Here is a 19,263-nt window from a genome sequence, read left to right as displayed (position 1 = left end):
TATATATATAGTAGAAAGTTATATAATGTGTATAGCGTGTGATTTTTTAAAAAGGATTTATTGTATTTATGTGATGGGCAGATTTAAAGAGAGATATCTTCCATCCTCTAATTTACTCCCAAATGAGTGCAACGGCTTGTACTGGGCTAGGTCAAAGCCATGAGCCAGGTGCTGCTCTCAGGTCTCCTACCAGGTACGGAGATGCAAGCGCTTGGATAACCCTCCACTGCTTTCCCAGCCTCTTCAGTAATAAGCTGCACCAGAAGTGGAGCAGCCATGTCTTAACCATATGCCCATCTAGGAGGTTGGCACTGCACAACACTGGCCCCCAGGATGTGATTGTCTTTACTTAATTTGATTATGGAAAACTTGCTTTATTTTTCCAAATTTTCAACAACCAACATGTATTATCTTTATATTCCTCAAGCAATCAAACAAGGAAATCTGTATGAAAAGAAGATACAGAATGTGCCTGCTGATCTTCTTTTTAACCAGTTTTTTTTACCTCTTCAAGATTGTTTATTGACATGTTTAAAGACCCATTTTCCATCTGTTGTTGGCGGATTGAGATATAAACCTTGTAGATGTGAAGTTTGAGTGGTTGGTCCACAAGTTTGCTCTAACCTCAGATTTTTACAATAAACAACATCTTAGGGCCCCATGCAATTTAAAAAAATGTAAGCAATATACTCTGGGGAAAATTTTGAAATTCTCAAACATTTTTAAGTTTATTCATTTATTTGCTTAAAATACAGAGCAACAGAAATAGAGATGGCAAAAGGTCTACTAAGTCACTACCCCAAGTACTCACAGTATGGGCCTCGGTCAGGCTGCAGCCAGGAACAAGCCACTCCATCTGGCTCCCAGGTGGGCAGCAGAGTTGGTTATCACATACTGCTGTTCTGATGTGTTAGCATGAAGCTGGATCAGATTCCCAGAGCTGGACTCAAGCTAGGCACTCCAGTGTGGGATTTGTGCATCCTAAGATCTGCTACACTGCAATGTCCACCCCTAACCATAACATGCTTTGACCACACCAGTACATTGCTTAAGAAAAGAATAAGCATTTGGTATGAAGTAATCTCTTTTTGTAATGAAAACAATGTTTGTTTCATGTTATCCTGTCCTAAATCAATTATAATCTACAGCTACCTAAAGAAACCTTGAAAAAGAACGGAAAGATTAAAAAAAACAAAAACAAACAAACAAACAAACAAACAAAAAAACAGTTACCATGGAGTTAAAGACTGAAGAAAATAAAGGCAAATAGCTAAGGCTTGTGCTGCTTCTTACATGGTAAGCGTTTCAGCTATCAACTAATTCTTAAATAAAATTATTTCAAGGCAGCCATTCTCCATTCAGTCTGCCTTCTCTTTCAAACGATCTTTCCTCCTGAATCTCATTAAGTCACATGAGCAGCTGCACCAAGTCGTTATGGCAACAGAAATTTTAAAAGTAAATTAATTTTGCTACAAGGTGTTATTAAGACCAGGTAAGGGTGGCCTTGAATGATAATAGCTGCTGTCTGTTCCGCCGAGTCTGCAGGCTCCCATTGAGCGGCATGAGCAGCACTGAGAAGGGAAACATCCTTGATTTATTATCTTCTCATAACCATTTGTATAAGAAATGTGACCATAAATTGTGTTGGTTTTATTGTAAATTTGTATATCCTACTTTTAATCCTCCATAAAATTATAGATTGAAAGAGGCGTGCTGTTCCTTGGTCCATTAGTTTCTGATGTCCTCAGACAACAAGTTATTGTTTAGACAGCTTCCCCTGTGAAATGACAATGTATTTCTAGAGAGCATTGTATTATGGAAAAATGTTGACCATTTGATTGCAGAGAAGGGGGTGAGACAAAGTCTTGGATATAAATTAACATTGAAACTGAGCTGTCACACAGAAGAACAAATAACCTGGCACAGAGCTTCTGAACAGGGCCGGAGAGAACAGTTCCCAGCTTCCTCCATGCAAGCCTTTGGCGCCTTGTGGTTCTCTCTGCTCAAGGTCTGTGTTTCCCAGAGTGCCGGAGAGTTAATCTGTTTGTTTTATGTCTTTTCTCTTTTTTTAAAAATTTTATTCCTAGAAAAATCTTTCATGGTCAACTAATCATGGTCTACAGCCCATAATATAGGCTTTCCATCTCCCTAGAGAGTCACAAAACAGTTGAGCAAATTACAAGCATTGCCAAATTCTGCTGGAAAGAACTCATCTTCATTTGTGTTTAACCCAGGAATTCACATATATGTTTGTCTCTAAGATGGTTTTAAAACATTTCCTTTAATTTCAGTAACACTAATGCTAACATTAGGTAAACAGAAATGACTCCTTAGAGTAAAATTTCTGAGATCAAGATTAACGTGAGCTGAACAAAGCTACTACACTCAAACACACACACACACATCAGTTTTATAAGTATGTTTCATCATTTTAACTAATCTCTAGTGCTAATAAAATCATTATCTGTATATATCTCTTTTTAAGAATATTTATTGTGACAGACATTATGGCATAGCAAGTTAAACCCCATTGGAGAGCTTGAATTTGTTTTCTAGTTCTTCCTTTAATTCAGCTTCCAGAAGGTTCAAGAATTTAGCCCTCTGCCAGTCACCTGTGAGATCTGCCTGGCGTTCCTGGCTGCAGGCTTTCCCCTGGCCCACTTCAAGTGATGTGGCTATTTGAAAATCAGAGTAAACCTGCAGGTAGAAGCTTGTCTGCTTCTCTGCTTGCTTTCTTACCTTCTTTCTCTCCATTTCAATGCATTGCAAATAAACAAATTAGGTTTCATTATTTTTTATTTTAAATGAAGCTCTTCTCTCCCAAGAAGTGAACTTGGCACCCAGTTGGGAGAGAAAAATAATTGCTGGTTTGCAAGCACTCATAGAGGCATCACCAGCAGAAATCTACCCAAAGAACAAACAAGGAAACAAGAAAGTAATATCTTTTATTGTCTTTCTAGTCATTTTGCTTCAGGATTTCTAATCTGTTTTCTGCCCTGGTCATCTGCTTCTGCTAAATTGTCCTGTTCAGCAAATTACATGTCTAAAAGAAAAGTTAATTTGAAATCACTCGAAAAGGCACTGTAGAATGAGTTCCTTCCCGAGAATATCTGCACCTGTTTAAAACAGAGAGAGGCGGGCTTGGCAGCGTGGCCTAGTGGCTAAGGTCCTCGCCTTGATCTCATATGGCTGCTGGTTCTAGTCCCGGCAGCTCCACTTCCTCTCTGTCTCTCCTCCTCTCAGTATATCTGACTTTGTAATAAAAAAAAAAAAAAAAAAAAAGAGAGGCAAGTATTTGGTTTTGCAATTGAGATGCCCGATTGGGTGCTTGACACATCCTGCATCAGAGTCCCTGGCTTTTAGTCCCTGCTCCAATTCCTTATTCCAGTTTCCTACTGATTTGTATCCTGGGAAACAGTAGGTGATACCGCAAGGGTTTGGACTCCTAACGCTCACATGGGAGACCTGGATTGAGTTCCTAGCTCCTGACTTTAACTTGCTCCAGTTCTGGACACTGTGAGTAACGGAAATAAATCATCAGGTGGAAATTCTTTCTGTCTGCATGTTGAATGAATAAACACTACTATTAGTATCATTTATAATAAGTTCATACAGCTGAAATAACTCCACAATGATAACAGAGCTAAAAAACACACACATTCACATTGGGCAAAATGGTGGTCTAAGTAAGAAAACATTTTGTTGAAAGTTTCTAGGCTGTTTTCAGAGGGGAATATGTTGACATCGGTTGATGCCTGGGAGCAAGCATGCCGAGCTCCTAGTCTAGAAGCACTGTTAGATATCAAGCGAGCTTATGATAACTGCAACCTCCACAGGCTGCAGTGAAGAAACCCACTAGAGATCCAGGAAGCAGTGCTTAGTAAAGATGTCTCAGTCCTGGAGGATTATAAAACCCAGAGCATGAAGTACAAAGAGGGAGGCCAGAGAGCACAGAGCAAAGGATGCACACAACACAAGTGCCTTCAAGTGCTACGGACTCTTACGCGGGAACACATGGCAAAACTCTGGGTGGGGGAGTTCTTCAGGGTGATTGTTAGTAGCAAAAAAGAAATCCTCACATGCAGTTTCTGCTTGCACCAGAAAGTCCGAAGGAAGACCCAGCACTGAAGGAAACAGCACTCAGGTTGTCTGAGCAGCGGAGCTCTCACACCGCAGAGGTCTCTGTGATAGTGGGCAGAACCAGACTGCAGAAACCGTCTCTAGCCGCACAAGAGCCTGTCCATGCTGCAGAAGGCAGAAAGGAATTAGAAGAGGGACACCCAGTAAAACGGTTAAATGTATCTTTACAACAGAGTGCTGAGTTTTCCACCGTTATCTATACCTACAGTGATATATTTATACAGAAGAATCATGGACTTGTGACTGTTGCTGAAGGACTGTACTATTGTTATCATGTAGGGGGAACAGTGTGGGGTCTGGGGAGACAGCGAGAGTCCCTGAGTCTAAGGAACTGTATCATGAAAAATTTAAAAACATGATACATCTATCTATCTATCTATCTATCTATCTATCTATCTATCTATCTATAGTGAGAGAGAGAGAGAGAGAGCGCTGAGGAAATGAGGGGACAAAGCTTAATGTCCTCTGAAACAAAATAATTTTAAGCTAGTCTAAAGCTGTGTAAGTCTAAACTGTGTAAGCTAGAGTTGAGCAGCGAGTCACAGACAGCAGCCATGAGAAGCCAAGAATAAGCGAGTTCCCGATGCCTGGGTTAACATGAGATGAGCTGGTTCGTTCATCCTGATTGGCTATGCCCACAAAAGAAACTTACTACAGTTTCTACCTCCTGCACTCAAATTTTTCTTTGAAATTACTGCATGGATTAGACATTAGGTGGCTTGTAATGAGAATGGTAAAATGCCTTGTTGCTCTTACTGCAATTTGAATACAAATAGACTTCAACAGCAAAACAGCCTAAGCAATAAAAATACTTGTTAACCTATCTTACTAGCTCTGTGGCCAAATTATATTTTAATAAATTACAGTTCCAATGGAGGTGAATGTGCTCGCAAGTTCTTGTTAACAAGGTCACCAGTAGAATTTGAATATTCTCCGCAGCTGTTGCTCTCACACCTAAACAGGGAAACAGCTCCAGCTATGTAGGGCAAGCAAATGGGAATGCTAATGAGTCTAACAGATTGGTTCAAAATAGAAGCATAAACCTTCAATACATGAGGATTCTACAGTTACGAAACCAAAGCCCAGGAGATGGTGTGCTCAGGAATGTAACACCACAATATTGTTTTACTGCTTGACATAGCTATTGACCCAGGTTTGGCAAAATGTGTACGCTAAAAATAGCCGAACGAGAGAAAGGGTTACATCAAAGAGACTGTATAATTCTATCAATATGGGCTTCACTTTTGGATGGATCCAAAATGAATATATTGAAAACTGCTTTGCATATCCTGTTTTTTTAATATAATTACTATACAGGATCACCATCAGTAGCAATATGATATGCCATACATGTTTTATATATATATATATATATGTATACACACACACATAGTGTGTGTGCATATAGTAAAGCTAAAATTTTAAATCCCCAAGAAAAAAAGTTACATCGAGTGTTTAATGCAATAGCAGTTTAATTTGCTAAAAATGCAATTGTGAATTTTATTTAAGTAGAAACAAAATAAATGCTAGCACTTTCAAATGGTAAATATTCATTTTCGCTTCTCTTTTCCATTCCATAAATATTCAAGGAACTGGGAATAGGCATTGAGTACACAGGCTGTAGAAGAGAAACTCAGGACAGAAAAATAGGGAAGTCTGTTCTGCACAAGAAAGATATTCGAATGGAGGCTCGGGCACCTTGTGGAAGGTCATGGAGCTTTGGCCAACACACTCTGCCATGGCGAAAATATCACCAACCATCTACCAAAGCACAGTTTAAATGTATACATTACACTAAAGGAGATAATAAACAATAGGCAAGAATTTAAGAGAACAGCTCAACTCTAACAAAGTTAAACAAAATCCCATCTCCTTAGGTTAAATGGTCTGATATTAACTCTTGAAGCAGTCTCCTAGCATTCCAGAAAAAAAATATTACATAAATTAAAACAGTGCTTTGAGTATTCCAGGTAATTAATCTGGAAAGTTGTTTTTCTTCTGTAATCCAAAATTAGGTTACTTCTAAGTTTCTATTAATTGTACCAAATCTGTTGGAAGAAAAACAGATGCTGTAAGTAGTCCTGGTACCTTTCAGAGTACTAAATTTACATTTTTAAAATATAGCCTAGAGGACTAGTATAAAAGGATGAAAGGAAAAATGAAGATTATCACTTCAGGGAGAATAAAGTGATAAATTATTCTAAAATTCTAGTAACGATTTACCTAATTAGGCTTTGACAGCTTGAAATGTTTCCTTAAAAAAAAAAAAAAAAAAAGCAATGCAGTAGTTTCTGCCTAAGAAATCCTAGAATAATGAGGTATCGATATGAAAATTGCATCACTCCATTATATAATTCCTTGTGAGTAATTTTAATTACTATGTATTTAAAACCTTCTGAATTTGCTTAGGAAAAAATTATTTTTATTTTCATAAAATGTTAAATTTGCCTGCTAAAGATTTGATTCATAGATGTCTTTTTATCATTGTAAAGTTTTTTGGTTTTCCCCTTTTTTTGGTAGCAAGAGGAAGAAGCTAAATGAACATAGAGAAATTCTCTAACAATTTATTTTGATTTAACATTCAACGTGGGAGAGATTTGTTTCCTCTGCAGATTTTAAGAGATTTTAAATAGGGCCGTTTATGTTCAGCTCAATTAGGTTACTGATCATTCCATTCTCTTAGCAGTAATGTGCTCTCAACCTGTTATTTCATTTGAACAGTAAAGCTTCCCAGACTGCCCCACTCATCAGTCTGCCATGTGTATAACCCTGGCATGGTTGATTAGCATGCTCCTCCATTAGCTCACAGGAAGTAGACCTGAAAACCTAGACTCATTTCTTCATAGAATAAAGGAAGAAAGCTAGCCGATTTATCATGAGAAAATGTACTAAAACAATAACAAAGCAAATTACAAAAAGAAACAATAATGCAGTAACATAACAATAGCAAAAACATATTCAAGAACTCAATAATTGTAACTCTTGGGACCTTTGGAAGAAGAGATGGGCATATATTCCTCAAAGGCATCCCTAGAAGGTCGTGGAGTTTCAAATCAGGTCAAATATCCTTATTCAGGGAGCTAATGAAGTCTTGTTATAATTGAGAAAGCAATATAGATGCATAGCAGTGCGAGCTAGAAGGACATGTTATATGAAGAGGATAAAATTTGTTTCCATCCAATTGATATATTTATCTGTGTTCTCTGTAGTTCACGCTTTAAAGAAATGGACAAGAGGAAAAAGTCATGTTCGACCTGTAGAAGTCTCTGGCCAGTTAATAAATTGGTGAAGTAAGTCATCCTCACAAGAGCAAATATCATGTTTTTTTCTGATATGTAGCAGCTGACAGAGAACATAAAAATGTGCAAGAATGAAAATAACATGTTATGATTTGATTTTTGTTGATAGCCTTTGACTGTATTTGTGTGGAATAGTGGCCTTGCTACGTATTATTGTTGAATATTACACTTAATGGTGCATTCAGCCTGTGATTATAAAGTAAATTAAAAATAAATCATTATAACAATTAAAACAAGGAAGGAGAGGAGATTGAGTGAGGGAGACAGGGAGAAATGAAAATATGGCTATCTTTTAAGAATTTCATCTCTGAAATATACTAAATCAATTATCTTAACATTGATGAGGTATTTTAACTGTTTTCTTAAGAATTGCTAAATTATCTTCTAGTATTGTTAACTAGGTGTCTATGAGCCACCTTACAAGTCAAAGCAACAAGACTTATCAGGTATTAAGTAATTGAAACATGTTAAATAAAAGGTTGGTTTGTAAGTATCATAGTGACCAAGCAAGGTTCTTCAGATTCCATGAATAAAAATACAAAAGCTTTCCTTGTTGGTCTCTGTCTATCTAATCTAATTTTTTTTGGGGGGGACGCTCAAGAGCAACCTAATGGTCATTACAAGAGAGGGTATGGATCCAAAGTTGAAACTAAGTAAGGACCAGAGAAAGCTCCCCTCCTGAGTCCCGAAGAGAGTTTACTGTTCTTCTGTTTCTGAGGTCCACTCAGGGCTCCCAGCTATTGTTCTGATGACATTAGATCCTGTGAGGAAGGATCTGGGCATCTTCCATCCCATGTGGGAGATCCAAAAGGGAGTGGATGACCTCAGAGTTCTTGGCCTACAAGGGCAGTCTAATTCCCTGTGGTCTCCTTGGCAGTTGGGATGTAGTCTTTGGTGCCCGTACTGATAATCCTTGGTGAGGATCTGGGAGTCTCCAGGGCTGGGATACAAGCCTCTTCCTGTCCACCTGCTCCACTCTGGGGTCCCTCCCCACTCTGTACATATGACCTCCTATTAAGAGGTTGTCAGGGTCATTCTTGATTCCCCCTGTATGTCTTTACAGTTTTGCTGATGTCTAATGCTTACTAGAGTCTGTTTTCTATAAATTACCTGTTATCTTCTTGATAGGTTATACTTAACGTCTTCCTCACACATTCTAAGGAGGTGGAAGATTTCTCTGCTCTCCTGCCCCATTACGGAATAACACAGGGTATTAAAAGTATATTAGGTTTTACAGTTCTTTGATGTAGATCATAAGTGGTCTGACTCATATTGATTGTTGGTTCCTTCGTTACATCACAATATCTTATTGCATGTGATACAGGCTGTTTGAGGTTGAAATAATATTACAATTTATAGAAACTATTTTTTGAATTGACATCATTTCATCTTAAATTAAGGCAAACATGTGGTATCTAACCTTTTGGGATTGGTTCATTTCCCTTAGCATAATGGTTTCCAGTTGGGTTCATTTGTCCACAACTGCATTTTTTTTTTTAATAGCTGAGTAGTATTCCATGAAGTAGATGAACCATAGCTTTCTTATCCAGTGTTCTCTTGATGGGCATTTTGGCTGCTTCCAAGTTTTTGCAATTATTGACTGTGCTGCTATGAACATAGGGGTGCATGTTGGTTTCTCATGAAACAGGTGTTTTGGATATATTGCTAGAAGGGCTATTTCAATATGACTTGGATCATATTTGCTGCTGCCTTACAAAAAGCAATCAGAATCCAAGAAGTTATAGCCTAGGGAATCTCAATAGATGGAACTTCTCTTTCCTACATGGAACCTGCCCATTAACATCTGACTATGTGGAACTACAAAACACTTATGGAACTCAGGGCACTAAAATTGAATATTAGAGTTTATCAAAGAAGGGCTTTATTTAAGCCTCCTGTGGCTCAGGAAAAATAAGACTGCTATTAGGTCCATCACATCTCCTAAAAGATACTGAAGTTTAGCTCCTGAAGTCTATGAATACAACATTATTTGGAAATAGGATCTTTGCAGATGATTAAGTGAAGATTATGTCATTGTCAGACCCTAATGAGATCCATTCCAGTCTTCCAAATTATCAGAGGATGAATTTCTGTTTCTGTAAATCACTCAGTTTGGCCTTTGGGGTATGCCTCCCCTTGGAAGCTAATACAGGAGTTAACTGCAAGCACACCTGCTAAGTTTTGTTGCATCACTGAAAGATCTGGAGGGACACTTTCCATTTGCTGAATGCTCCTAGACTTCCAATTTGTCCACAGCCCAACATGAGCCATGATGGGAGGAAGATAATATCCCTCTGTGTAGACAATACTCAGCAGTACTCAGACAAAATCGGACTTTAGCCACTAGACTACTGCACCAGGCCCAGAGTGTAATCATTCTTTATATGCATGAAATATCTGTAATTAACATCAATTTTTTAACTACTTAACTAATGATGGACAATGAGATTTTATTCCTAGCCTTTTGCTATTATCAATAAAGATGCAATAAATAACTTTTCTGATGGCCTGTTATGTATGAGTCTGGATCATCTGTATTTGATAAGTTCTTGTAAGCAGAGAATCTGGGTAAAATAATAATGTGTATTTATAGCACTTACGCAATTGCTACATTTCCCTGGCTACAGAGCATCTGTTTATACTCCATCAGTGAGGCAGGAGAGCTGCTATTTCCTCCATACCTTTGCCAACAAAATATTTATTGAAGTTTTGTTCTTTGACCTCCATGAGGTTTTGATTTGCCCTACAATTATTATAAATGCACTTAGATATGTTTTCACTTAACATCTATTTGTATTTCCTGTCTTTGAACTACTTGACCTCAAAATTTCCTTTTCTTGAGGCCAATGTTGTCATGTAGCAAGATACGACACAGCCTGCAATGCCAGAATCCAACAGGCACTGGTTCAAGCCCCGGCTGCTCCAATCCAGCTCCCTGCTAATGAGCCTGGGATGCAGCGGAAGACAGCTCAAGTTTTTGGGTCTCCACAGATGAAGCTCCTGGCTTGGGCCTGGCCCACCTCGAGGCATTGCAGCCATGTGGCACGTGAATCATCAAATGAGAACTCTCTCCTCTCCTCTCTCTCTCTCTCTCTCTCTCTTCTCCATGTGTAACTGTATTTCAAATGAATATAAAAATCTTTGGATAAATACATTTATTTTCCTGTTGAATTACTGGCATTTTCTTATTGATTTATAGGGGTTATTTACATATTCATGAAAAGTATGCTCCACAAGACTAACAGCAAGTGCTTTTCCTAGTTTGTCATTTGTTGCAGTGGTGTTTTAACTTGCACATCACTTTTGTTTCGTGGAACACAAATCAGTAATCTTTATTTCTCACAGTTTTTAGATTTCATGTATTAGAAAAATTTTCCTCACTCCAAGGTTATTTTAAAATATCTTCATGTAGTTTCTTCTTACACATTTATCAATATTTCATGTTTGTATCTTAGATTAATCTGAAATGTATTTTGCTCTAAGATATGAAATATAAAATCACATTTGCCTGTGAAGGACATTTAAAAATCTTATGAACCAACTCTGAGAATTGGTGCGTATCTTTTGCAATCACTTAGTAATTGTCATCTGAAAAAGAATTGATAATTTCGGGCCCAGCACGGTGGCCTAGTGGCTAAAGTCTTATCCTTGAACTCACAGGGATCCCATATGGGCACCGGTTCTAGTCCCAGCAGCTCCATTTCCCATCCAGCCCCTTGCTTATGGCCTGGGAAAGCAGTCAAGGACGGTCCTATACTTTGGGACCCTGCACCCATTGGGAGACCTGGAAGAAACTCCTGGCTCCTGGCTCCAGATCGGTGCAGCACCAGCTGTTGTGCTCACTTGGGGAGTGAATCATCGGAGGGAAGATGTTCCTCTCTATCTCTCCTCCTCTCTATATATCTGAGTTTGTAATAAAAATAGATAAATCTTTAAAAAGAATTCTTAATTTCTAAATGCAATTGTAAATTGTGTAGCACTTTGTAACATTTAGGGGAGTAACACTTTATCAAACCTATGGACTGTAGTCTCCTTTTTGTCTCAGTGAACCCACTCACCCTGTGTAAATTCCCTTAAGGCCACTAAAGATTTGAAGTCCAAAAACTGGCAATCTCTACTACATCCTCTGCAAAGTCAAATGGTACAGGATATTCTTCTCCCTTCCCCCAACTTTCCCATTATCCTCTCATCTTTAAGTATAATTTATGGTAATGGAAAAGGCAGCCATCATTGTTATTTTATCTTGCATTTAGAATGAGAAGAGGAAAAGGCATTTGAAGCCAAATTATTAAAGAAAAGCATTGACCCAGTGGCATCATCAAACCTTCAGGAAGGAACTTAATTATATCCCATTAAAAAGCTCAATGCTCTCTTGTGATTTGTACATATTAACACAACTGAAAGTGCAGCTCAAGGTTCTTTTCTCTACAGAAATTCACCTCAGAAAAATCGAAGTGAAACTTATTACCAGTTCATTTCATGTCCAGTGCCCAATTGGCATAAATAACTATTTCTGCTTCTTTTTGAATATGTACTAACAGTACAATATTTTGAGTCTTTTAACTTAACATCAGCTGTAAGCATTGTTACATCTCCCAATTGAATCACTCTTTGTGGCAGCTTTCTGAGTTTATTAAATTTCACAAGCTTATGCCCTAAACATTTCTAATTCTTACATTGTATATTATCTTTTGTCTTAACAAATGCCTGTATGTGCTCACGTAGGCCTTACAGTGCAGTGGGTTATGATGTTATTTAGGATGCCCGCTTCCTGTCCTGGGGTGCCAGTTACTCCCTGCCAGTGCAAGTTCTGTTTACTCTGTTTCTGATTCTATTTCCTACTAATGTGTTCCAGGAGGTAGCAGCGGATGGTTCAAGGATTTGTACCCCTGACCCCACACATGGAAGACACAGAGTACCTTCAAGACTCCTGACTTCAGCCTGGCCCATATTGAGCACTTGCAAGAATTTCGAGGCTGAGACAGCAGATAGAAGATCTCTCTCTCTCTCTCTCTTTTGCTTTCTCTCCCTCTGTCTCTCTTCCTTTCCGTGACAGCTCTGCCTTTCAAGTAAATGAAAAAAAAAAACAGAGCATTTTTTGAAAATGTGTGTGAAGGGAATGTTTATTCAGCCCAGCAACTAGAACTCCATGTTCCAGATTGGAGGAGCACCAGGTCTTAATTCCTGCTAATGGCTCCTGACTCTGAGTTCTTGTTAATAAAGATATTATATTGATCAACCAATCAACTCAGCTTCTGTAACCTACATGGAAGACCAAGATTACATGCTGTATTTCCAGCTTTGGTCTCAACTCAGCCTTGGCCATTGTAAGCTAGCATGACAGGTGAGCTAGCAGAGGGGAGATCTGTTTATCTGTTTCTCTGTCTCTCAGTAAACAAAACCAAATATTTGTGTATGTTTGTGTGACTAGTAATTACAGTAAGACATGAAATGAAGAATGGTGCTTTGATTTTTTTTAATCTTAAATAACTGATAGGGTGAATATTACATAAGAATATATTTTTAATTTGTGAGACAGAAAAAAGACAGACAGATTGAAAAAGAGCTTCCATCTGCTAGTTCATTTCCAAAATTTCTGCAATGGTTGTACCACAAGAGTGGAAGAATTGTCTTAAGATAAAACTCAAGCTAGGAAATGGGTGCAGCTCTGGGCCCTGGTGGAGAAGAAAAGACCCACATAAGTTATCATATTGTAGGGAAAATAGAACAGCGTTATTCCAGAATGTTCCAGACAGGGATAGTGTCAAAAGGGACCAACTATGCTCATTGTTATAGTGGGAGAATAGTACATGGTCTGGGAATAGTTCATGTTCCCTAAGGAAAGTTTGATAATATAGATGCAGTGCAGATTGTCCAGGAAAATAATTTGATGTTGGACATAAGCAATTGGAAACAGCAGGTTAGCTGACTCATTCGAGAAAGCAAAAAAGGATGACTGGGCAGGTAGAGGGCATCAACAAGAAGGGAGACTCATGGAAGGGAATTTTGCTCACAAGATCTTATGAACAACAAAACAACAAAGAAGTCAAAACAGAGCTGTTGAGAAGTGCCCATTTGAGACTTGTGGGTAAACTTTATGTGAAGGCGTTTGATAGCTTTTGCTCTTAATTGATCCACTTCCTGGTAACTAAGGGGGACTATAGGTGAAGATACAGTAAAATAGGGAGATATTTGGAAATATGATAGTACCATGTAGCTCAAACATCAGAGTCTTGAAAGAAAGAGAGGAAGAGAAATAGTTTAGAACTATAAACATGTGGGGAGAGCAAGATGGAAGAGTAGGATGAGGACACATTAAAACCAAGAAGGATTAGCATAGGAGAAGCAGAGGGGATGGAATCCTGTGAAATAGGTGAGGGAAGACCAATAACAGAGGGACACAAGGATACCTGTGGTCACAAGGAAGTGGCAGAGACAGTGGAGAAGCCCTACAAGTGAACAGATATGGCAGTGGTGATCAGAGCTCTACTGGAAATCAGGTGGGGAGGGAAACCCCTGGGAATGCAGGAGGTGAAAGCAGCCATAGAATTGCTGGTTCTGTTAATTTTTTAAAATCTGATCAGGAGTGACAGTGTAGTGGCAGAGCCCTATTGGAAAGGCATGGAGACAGGATGGAGTTCACAGCCCAGACACCTGCTAGGGCCATATCAGGGACCATTTTGAGTTCTGCAGCAAAACCCCTAAGAGGTACAATAGTGAGATACGCATACACTAAGCAAAGGGAGAACTGACTTCTGCTTTAGGACATTGCACAGATCCCACCTGGATAATAACACTGACTTGGTGTCCCACTGATTCCAACCAAAAGATGTCTGGGTCACCTCCAGATATAACTGCCAGCATATTTCGAGTGAGCCAGAAGAAAAAAATCTCAGAATCAAAATATACCTTCTGTAATAATGCTGAAAGAGGCAAAAACTGGAAGAGGAAATAAATCAAGCTAAGAAAAGCATCCAATAGTTAAGAGACACCATTAAAAGGCAGAATAAAAGAATTATGGAAATGCCTCTAAGCACAGAAAGAGAAACTGCATTCAAAGATGTATTCAATGAAATAATAATTGAGAACTCCCCTAATATGGAGAAATAATTGGGAAACAAAATATAGGAAGGGCACAGAACTTCAAACAGATTTGAATGAAAGCCATCCTCATCAAGACACATCATAATCAAGCCCTCTCAGGTTGAACACAAAGAAAATATATAGAAATATGCACATGAGAAAAATTAGTTAACTTATAGAAGAACCTCAATTAGACTCACAGCTGACTTCTCAAAGGAAAACCCTATAGACAAGAAGAGAATGAAGTAAAATACTCCAGCTCCTAAACAAAACAAAAAAACAAAAAACAAAAAAAGTCAGCCCAGACTAACATTCCCAGCAAAGCTTTCCTTTGTGTTTGAAACGAAATATGGTGAACGAAACCAAAAGCTAAAAATCTTTGCTCCTACTAGACCTGCCCTACACAGGCTGCTTAAAGATGCGCAATATACATCTCTACTCCCATGCCAAAGATAGACTCCCAATGAAACTGTTAAATACAGCTTCACAATAGGGTGCTAGACTTCCTACCATTGTCTATACCTTCAATGTCAGGATATACTTAAATAACAGAATGATAGATTGTTACTGTTATTGACAGACTATACTATCGTAATAATATAGGAGAAATATGGTTGGGGTGAAAGGAGGAATTCCTGAACTTATGGGAACTGCATCATTAAAAATTTAAAAATGGGGGAAAAAAGATACGCTACACAAAGACAGAGAAAAGGAATAGCATCTACCAAATACAAAGGCAAATGCAGAGAGCATCCCAACAAAATGACAAAAGAATAAATCGAACAATGAATAACCCATTGCTAAAGTTTCAGGACCAAACCATTATCAGTCAGTATTAACCTTGAGTTTAAATGGCTTAAACTCATGCATGAAATTACATAGATTAGTAAACTGGATCAAGAAACAAGACCCATCTATTTGTTGCCTGTAAGAGGCACATTTCACCAACAAAAATATGCAGAACCTGAAAGTGAATGGATAGTAAAGGGTATTCCACACTAATTAAAAAGAAAACTAGCTGCTGTAGCCATTCTAATATCAGATAATACAGAATTTTACATGAAATGCATTAAAAGAGATGAAGAAGGACACCACATAATGATTAAGGGATCCATTTAGCAAGAAGAAATCACAATAATAAATGTATACACACCAAATGCCTGGGTGCCCTGCCACATGTTATAAATATTTATTGATTTGAAGGGAGAAATAAGCCCCAATACAATAACAGTGGAGAAGCTTTAACATCCCACTAATCTCAATGGACAGATTGGTGAGATAAAACTCAGCAAGCAAAAAACAGAGTCCACGCAGACCATATAACAAATGGACTTAATTGATATCTGCAGAGCGTTTCATCCTATAGGCTCAGAATATACTTTTTTTATCTGTACATGGAACGTTCTCCAGAACTGATCATATGACACGCCACAAAGCAAGCCTCAACATTTTAAAAAAATTACAATCCTGCCATGCATCTTCTTAGAATATCATGAAGTGAAACCAGAGTCCAACAAGTCAAAATAACTCAGAAAATATGCAAATACTTTGAAACTGAACAGCATGTTACTAAATAAAGAATGGCTTATAGAAAAAATAAAAAAATAAAAAGATCGCTTGAAACCAATGCAGGCAACAATACAACATATCAAAACTTATGAGACACAATCAAGGCAGTGTGAAGAGGAAAGTTCATTCTGATTAATGCCTGCTTCAAGAAAGTAGAAAGCCTGAGATTAATGGCTAACCACACATCAGAAGGATCTAAAACACAAAACAAAGCAAAGCAAAAGAAAACAAAAAACAGCAAAGTAATTCCAAGATTTTCAATAAATAAATAAATAAATACATAAAGAAAAGAAATAAGCAAAATGGAGGAGAAAGATTAATAAACAAGATGAATTATCAAAGATTAATAAATAAGATCAACGTAAAAATAAAATAAATGGTACTTTAAGGAAATCAATAAGATTGATAGTCCAACTAATACAAAAGGAGAGAGAAGATATGAATCCATAGAATCAGAAATCAGGGTCCAGCGTGATGGTCCAGTGGCTAAAGCCTTGTTTTGCAACAACTGGGATCCCATATAGGCACCACTTCATGTCCTGACTGCTCGACTTCCCTTACAGCTCCCTGCTTGTGGTCTGAGAAAGTAGTAGAAGACAGCCCAAAGCCTTGAGACCTCATACCCATGTGTGAGACCTAAAAGAACCTCCTATCTCCTGGCTTCAGATTGGCTCAGCTATGGTCATTTGCAGTCACTTAGGGAGTAAACAAATAAATGGAAGATCATTCTTTCTGTTTCCCCTTCTCTCTGTAAATCTTCCTTTCCAATAAAAATAAATACATCTTTTAAAAATTCAGAGATGAAAATGTAAATGTAACAAAAGAGACTTCTGGCATACATAGAATTGTCAGGAAATATTACAAACAGCCATACACAACAAATATTATGGACCCAGAAAATAATAAAAATAAGATACAAAAATATAAAAGAAAGTGAAAATAGAAAGCAAAAGAAATACAGACTTGTTCTCTCATATAAACAGGAGCAAGTCTAAGCAAGCTATGGTTAGAAAGAAAACAGAAATGAACAGTCATTTCTCAAAAGAACAGATTCAAACGGCTACCAGACATATGAAAAAATGCTCAGACTCCTTAGCCATAAGAGAGATACAAATGAAAACCATGTTGAGGTACCACCTAACTCTGGTGAGACTGGCCTACATTCAGAACTCAACTAACAACACCTGCTGGCATGGATGTGGGGAGAAAGACACCCTCCTTCACTGCTGGTAGGAGTGTAGGCTAGTACAACCACTGTGAAAATCAGTATGGAGAGTGCTTGGAGAATTTCAAATAAACCTGCCATATGACCCAGCTATCCCGCTCCCAGGAATATACCCAATAGAAGTGAAATCTGCATGTGAGAAGGGGATCTGTAATCCTGTATTTGCAGCAGCACAATCTACAATAGCAAAGACATGGAAACAATCCAGATGTGTGTCCAAGGAAGAGTGGTTAAAGAAACTGTGTTACATCTATCCCATGGAATATTATTCAGCTATTAAGAAGAATGAAATTATTCTATTTACAACCAGGTCACCCCAACTAGAGACCATTATGCTCAGTGAAATGAGTCAATCACAAAAGAATAAATACCATATATTCTCTCTCATATAAGGAAACCAACATGGAAAATGTAACTTCAATAATCCAATCCATACTGTTTTTTGATTGTTTGTTTGCTTTTTTGGCTGTATCCTATGTGTTCTGATGTTTTTTTTTATTTCAGTTTGGTTCATTCCATATAATCTCTTTTCTCTAGTTGAATTCATCACGTGCTCATGAATTATACAATGGCATCATTTTTCCCAAGAGACTTCTGTGTTTCCTTTTTGTCACTCATGTGTTGGTTACTCAGTGATGCATTATTTTTTCAAGGTGTTATAATTTGTTGTTGATGTTGTTGTTGATGTGGCTGTTCTAATTCATACTGGTTGTTGATCTTATTTCATGACTTCTCACTTATGGTAATGTATAGTGATGGAGTACTGGAGTCTATCATTTACAGACGTGGGGGTATAATGGAACATTTATCCCTGCATCCAGACAAAAGATGGAATCCTGATGGAACTGTTGGACATGTGTAGACAATGGGATGCTGGACTGTTTGACATTGTCTGTACCAACAATGTCGGGGTACACTTAAATAACAGATTGATAGAATTATGATTCCTTATGAAGAAATACACTATTGTAACAAAATGGGAAAAATCTGATGGTGGTGGGAGTTTTGGGGGGAATCCCAGCCTACACAAAATTGCACCACACAGTTCAAAATTCAAAATAAGAATGTATTAAAAAAGAAAGAAAGAATACAGATCATGTTCCTTGAGTTATTTGGGGAAGAAGTTTGCAAGAAGTTCTTAAGCCTCCATACTCCACTGTTTTCACAACTTTGTTCTTTCCTTCCTAGGACAGTTTCCTCCAAAACATCCTAGAAACAGATGCCTCATCTCCAGAAGATAATAAAATTGCAAATTCTCTAATATGCTGACAGTAAGAATGTCAGCATAAAGTATTCAAAATGAAAGATTGTAATTCGTGAAATAGAATAAGATCATCTGGATAATCTCATATGAAATTCCCATTAATTCATTACAGCATATTCATGTCTGGACTGTGATTTACTACTTAAGTAAATAAGGCCTGAGGTGGGTGTTGGTGGGGGTGCCCTCTGAGATACTGATATGTGAACTGATTTACTTGATTACCTGCACACTGAATAAAGGAGCTTTGAAGTGTGCCAAAATTCAATCTTAAATCATGGTTCAAAGACTCAATTGTGCATTCATAAAAGTGAAGGCAGACATTGTGATGTACTAGAGCTAAGAGGATATTTATTGAAGAGGACAGAGACTAAAAAAAAAAGGGAAAGGAAAGTTATGAGAGATATTGGGAATCTTTATGTTAGAAGCCTCATTTTGAATATGTCCACTGGAATGGAAACTTTTTTTTTCTGTACTGGAGTGCCTAGTTATTTTTGTGTATTTATTTTATTGTTATTATTATTTTTCCATGATACCATTTTGTAGGTATAAGGATTCCCCTCAGCAACCCTTCTTCCCTCCCCTTCATCCCTGAATACTGTTATTACAATAGGATAGCTCTTCAGCAACAGTCACAAGTCCAATTTTGTGCTATTTAAGTGTATCCACGTTGTTGTAGGTATAGG

The sequence above is a fragment of the Ochotona princeps genome, chromosome 10, assembly GCF_030435755.1.
Source record: "Ochotona princeps isolate mOchPri1 chromosome 10, mOchPri1.hap1, whole genome shotgun sequence".
Classification (NCBI taxonomy): Eukaryota; Metazoa; Chordata; class Mammalia; order Lagomorpha; family Ochotonidae; genus Ochotona; species Ochotona princeps.
The sequence above is the reverse complement of the archived record's forward strand: the minus strand, read 5'-3'. Positions refer to the sequence as shown.